The 6,000-nt window shown below is 36.5% G+C and overlaps 1 long non-coding RNA gene across 1 annotated transcript in view; it reads left to right on the top strand.

Moving 5' to 3' along the window:
- The window catches only part of LOC140085820 (uncharacterized), a 29,895-nt gene extending 24,119 nt beyond the window's left edge, over positions 1-5,776 (top strand). Inside the window, exon 4 of the long non-coding RNA XR_011849960.1 lies at positions 5,682-5,776. This is a non-coding gene — a long non-coding RNA (uncharacterized lncRNA). The remainder of the gene's footprint in view (positions 1-5,681) is intronic.
- Positions 5,777-6,000: the final 224 nt, after the last annotated feature.

A 6,000-nucleotide genomic window follows, 5' to 3' on the forward strand; every position in this document is an offset into this window, starting at 1 on the left:
GACAGTCCCTAAGCACTAAACCCATATGGTAGCATGTGGCCGGACATGTCAGTCAGTGTACTGGGATGGATTACAGAGCTTGAATAGGAACCTTTTTTACTTCTTGAAATCAGCTTATAGCTCAGAACATTGATCAAGCAGAAACTAAAGTAGATTCAATGTGCCCACATTTTGTTATTTAGGAATAGTACAGTGAATTGTTATATGGAATAATCCTTTCTGGGTGGACATGTCCATAAATTTGTCTCATGAGAAATAATTTTATATGATTTGCTATTATAAAATGTTAAGGTACCACAAGCGGGTTAGCTTTCTACCCTGTATGTGTCTATGTGTGCTCACAAAATGACACTCCCCAGTTACCTCCCCTGCTTATGTCAGCACACCGGCACAAGCAATATTAATTAAAAGTGCCCTAACCCCGGGACTCCCCACACACACTGCTGACAGGGAGCCAGTTAATGTTAATGAAACATTAATGAAACAAGAAATCAGATATGTAGCATAGGCTCTATTACAATTATTATATGTGTTGATTTTGTATTGTTTTCTATATGCATATGATAAAATTGAGTACTTTCATGATATATATCTTGCCAAAACTTACATATATTATGGCCGCATTTGTGACTATCTATGCTTTTCAGGTAATTCAATTTTTTAATGACTTAATATCTATAAACAAACTAGGGGAAACAATGATCCAAATGTAGGGAATGTTATTCTTTGAGTCAGTACGATTACGAGTATATCACGTTTATTCATTAAAAATTAAACCTTTTGTACAGTACAAATGTCTATGTTTTTCATACACATGGAGTGTTGCTGAATAATGCAGCAGACACCCACTGCTAACACCCACGATCAGTTCTGACACCAATCGCGGGTGTTAACCCTTCACATGGGTGCCGCCATCTTGGTTGTGATCATTGCTTGCCATGAGATCAACAGGGAGCAACGATCAATTGCAATTTTCACCCCAGCACTTGTCATTTTTAAAGATCTGTTACAATGTAACAATGGCACACTGTAACAAATCATGTGCAAAACTACATAAAAGCTAGTACAGCAGTATATGGTAGAATCCATTAGACAACCTAGGGTTAAAGTAGGGGGTATAAAAGGTAGTAAAAACATTTTTGTTTAAAGATGAGAGAATATTTTTTTCAAAAAATCAAATATCACCCCCTTTCCCTACAACTGATATAAAAACAAAAAAAGTAATAAAAGTCATAAACATGTCAGGAAATATTGTGTCCCAAAAGTAACTATCAAAATTTAAAAACCATTATTCCTGTCGGTGAACCCCGAATAGTGCACAAATGTCCAAAATGTCACTTATTTGCCATTTTGCAACACATCAACACAAAAGGCGATCACAAGGTTGTAAAGTCCCATAATGATAGCAATAAAAAAGTCATCTCATTTCAAAGATTAAAAATGTTATTGGTCTCAGAATATGGCAAAATTGAGAATTTTATTTTTGGACAAAATATTTAAATTTTACTAAAACATAATAAAACCTATATGCATTTTCTATCTACATGATTGTATTGAACTAAAGAATAAAGGGAAGGTGCCATTTGGAATGCACAGTGAAAGCAAAAACAGGGCCTAAAAGAAAATGGCACAAATTAGTTTTTTCTAATTTCACCTCATTTGTAATTTATTTTCCGGCTTCCCAATACAGAAAACTGGCCACCATACAGCTCTCTTTGCGGAAAAATTAAAAAGTTATGGAATTTTGGAAGTGGGGAGCAAAAAATGAAAAAGCAAAAATGAAAAAGGGCTGTGTCCTTTAGGGTTAATGAACAGTTGTAGGGAAACAATGTGGACACATTGGAATTACTTGTATTGCTTCATTGATTGTGTTCTGATTGTTATCTGTGCTATCATTTTAAACACACACAATGTAAGTACACCAGGTAACACACAAATAGGTGTACTATTTATGCATCAGTAAACCTACTGAGAGGCTAATTGGAAAAATATATATTTAGTCAAGCAGAAGAGATTGCAAGTGTGACTTGTAGATGTGCTGTGTTCATTTAATAAAGATAAAAAAGATAAATCTGTTTTTCTCAAAAAATAGGTTAAATGCAAGCAACATTAAGAAGACCACAGAAGATGTGTTGTAAAGAATCATGAAATTTGGATGGGTTAAAATTTGAGTGTACATCAACCCACAATCAGAAAAATTGGGGGCACTAATAAACTGGTATTCATTTTAAGCTTCACCAGCACCAGGTGACCTATAGACCTGACCTACATATAATTCTGGTCCATCATTTGCACTCTGTAGATGAAACCTATTTCAGTCATGGGCTGTCCACTCCTGGTCTGACTTTTTAACCGTTATGCTCAACCCCTTTTTTTTTAAGTTTCAAGTGGGCACAAAGAGGCAAAATGTCCCTTTTTTCAAGACATGCACCAGATATTGCTACTTACTAATGCCTTACCACCTAAAAACTGCAGTGCAAGGCATGATACAACTCACAATAATGTAGAATTTTGCAGCTCTTCCTAGGAGTGGACACCCTGTTCAAATTATCCCAATGGCATAATACACAATCCTAAAAAAGGTTAGAAAGAACCCGAGGAAATACTATATCATAAGCTCTAAAAAGTACTCTTAAAAACTGCAAAAGAACTGGAACTGGCAAATGACAGTCCTGACTAGAGATGAGCGAGCACTAAAGTGCTCAAATGCTCGTCATTCGAGTCAAACTTTTTCCGATGCTCGAGTGCTCGTTTCGAATAACAAACCCCATTGAAGTCAATGGGAGACTTGAACATTTTTCAGGGGGACCAAGGCTCTGCATGGGGAAGCTTGGCCAAAAACCTGGAAACCTCAGAAAATGATGGAAACACCACGGAAATGGACTGGAAACAGCAGGGGCAGCATGCATGGATGCCTCTGAGGCTGCCTAATCGCACCATTATGGTAAAATTATGGGCAACAGCATGGCGATGACACTAATGTGAACAAAAAATCGTATTAGATTACGCCACACGTGATGTACAGAACGCTTCACCGAGAGAATGTGGATTAGGATTTCTGGAGACTAGCTTGCTAAACAGTAGCAGGCAGACTAAGCTAGATAAAATTGCATTTGCACCACTGACAGCACACAAAAGGATTTTGTGCTGTGACTCACTTTTGAAAAAAAAAAAATATTTGCAGACTGTGCCTAATTCAATCAAAGCCCCAATAAATTGACCCACTTAGCTGTTTGAAATGGATATGTGTGTCACTAAGAGCCAAAAATAATGTTCGCAAGTCTTCCTGCAAATTTGTCACAATATGGTAGTAGCTGCACTACTAGTGCCAGCAAGCCCAGCCACAAGCAATTTAAAATAAATAAATAAATAACGCTATTGTAGCCCTAACAAGGACTGTTGGGTTCTTGTAGAATCACTCCTGCCTAACACTAATCTAATAGAACACCCTAACGCTATCCCTGACCAGCAGCAGCTCTATCCCTAACAGCATCCAGGCAGAGAATGATCTGAGCACCGCGGCAGTGGATAGTATATTCCAGGGTCACCTGATCAGGCCAGCCAACCACTGCTATTGACATGTAAGTGTACCACGTGATGCTGGGTGTACTGCAGAGTCTCCTGGCTTGTAATTGGCTCTGTTTCTGGCCGCCAAAAATCAAAACGGCAGGAGATGCCATTTTCTCGAGCTGGTGAAATATTCGTCCAAGCAATGAGCAGTTGCGAGTACGCTAATGCTCCAATGAGCATCAAGCTCGGACGAGTATGTTCGCTCATCTCTAGCCCTGACCATACTCCTATTGATATTATGCAAGATGAGCAAAAAAAGGCCTTGGGTGCAAGGCATCAAGGAAATATTAAAGGGAACCGGTCACCCCAAATTCGCCCACAAACCCAAAATAGGCGCACTGTGCATGTGCGAGAATATGAAAGCATGACTGCATCGCTGAGCTCCCTATTCTCCATAATTTTATCTTTATCTTATGTAAGAAGGAGGCAGAATAATACTAAGTTTTGTAACAAAAGTTCAATGTATAAAAATAAGATAAGCAGCAATTAAACACTGTTAAAGCAAATAACTATTTGCGGATACAGGGCATTCCTATGGAATCCCTTTAATGGTCTTCATTTATACTTTATACATTATGAAAATAAATGCAGAACTCAAGATAATTCTTAATGGTTCACATACTTTTTCATGCAACTATTTAACTGAAAATCATATTTTAGGAAACACCCATAGTGTATTGTGCTTTCTGTAAAATAGTCTCCAGAATGTAGTGTTTTGAGAGATCAGACATAACTTCAGAATTATACAAAGAAATATTATATATCACACCAATTGTATCTAAAATGTACTAAATGTTTCTTAAATTACAAACATTGAACAAACATCGTCAAACTCAAAAAAAAATATTATTAAAATGTGCAGTTTTTTAAAACAATTTATGTATAATGAAATAGCAATTGTGACAATGTTCTATGCAAGTCTTACTCCAGGAGGTAATGCATGTAAGTAAATTTGTGCTTTAAAGGGGTATTTCTACTAAGACAAGATTCTTACATATTCTCAGGATAACAAAATATCACATTCTCTAATACACCATTATTAACAAAAATACAGCAATGCACAGGTATAATTCCAACCTGAATCTATTAGTCCTGCTATTTTGGTTGTCCCTGGATACGACCATAAATCTGGTAATATGGTCTATACACTGCAGTGCTCTCTGCCTCCTGCCCCTGCATTACAAGACCAGCTCAGACACAGCAGCAGAATGCAGAGACTTACTCTACAAACTACAGACAGATAAGGTCTTTATAGCAGAGCCGACTCTGTTTTTATTTATTAGGTGAGTTAGCAGAACTGAGTGTGTCATTGTGTTTTATAACCATCTCATCTCTCATATATCTCATCTCTCTTGTTCTATTTGTCAGTTACTAGTAGAATGTTCAGAAGCTAAATAAAAGTGCAGATAAACCCTGCAGCTTGATAATCTAAGCACCATGTCAGCACACAGCATTTCATAGCACAAATGAATTATGAAGTGTCTGCTTAGAGAGTTTTAGGAGCTAAAACAGCAATAAAACTGGGTAAAATTGTAAAGTAAGGGGGTTAAAAGTTAGGGGATTAAGATTCGAGAGCTTTTTTTCAAGGGCAAAATTCTTTAAGGAGGAAGGTATGAGCACACTGAGTGGATTAAAAAGAAAAACTAACAATTATTTTAGCTAAGATCAAAGTGACATTTTTCTCAGAAGGCTGAAATCCAGCTGCATTTATTTTTACTAATTAAAAGTTAACTGTAGACATCAACAGTTCCACAGGGTAAAGAATCTTTTTACACTAGATCATTGATTCCATTTTCACATAATTGTGAACATTTTACACCAGATCATTGCTTCCATTTTAGTGGATAGATATGGTTTATTTCTTTTTATTGATAAACTCTTTCAGATTTACCGCCTGTCTTTTCTAACTTATATTTTGCACTTTGCTTTTCCTTCCTCCTGCCTCTGTAGGTGTTTGTGAGTTGTAAATATTTACGGTAAGTTAGTCAGTAAGCAGGGAATCATAATTATCCATGAACAGAATTTTACTAGGAAACGTTTCACAAACGTTTCACAATTTCCACTAAAATATAAATTTTAGTAAATGAAAAATAATATTTCATTTTTTTTAGGGGAAAGCATGAGCGCAGCCAATCACTCCTCAACCCAAACAGCACCACAAGTTTTGCAGTCAGATTTCCCATCTTTATGATGATGTTATTTCCCTGGCCAGGTAAGTAGAATAAAAAGAAGAATAAATATTATTTATGTGACTAAAATAATGGTAAAGTGAGGGATGTCAGTTAAATTACCGGTTTACTCCCAGCAAAATAGATAAATAACCCACTCCAATTGTTAAATTGTCTCATTTTTGCGACTTTTGTTAATTTTGATACTATTTGCGGCGACTTTTACTGTCGTTTTTTTAAACCTACATTGGTCTGCACCTTG

This window comes from Engystomops pustulosus, chromosome 1 (genome assembly GCF_040894005.1).
Source record: "Engystomops pustulosus chromosome 1, aEngPut4.maternal, whole genome shotgun sequence".
Lineage (NCBI taxonomy): Eukaryota > Metazoa > Chordata > Amphibia > Anura > Leptodactylidae > Engystomops > Engystomops pustulosus.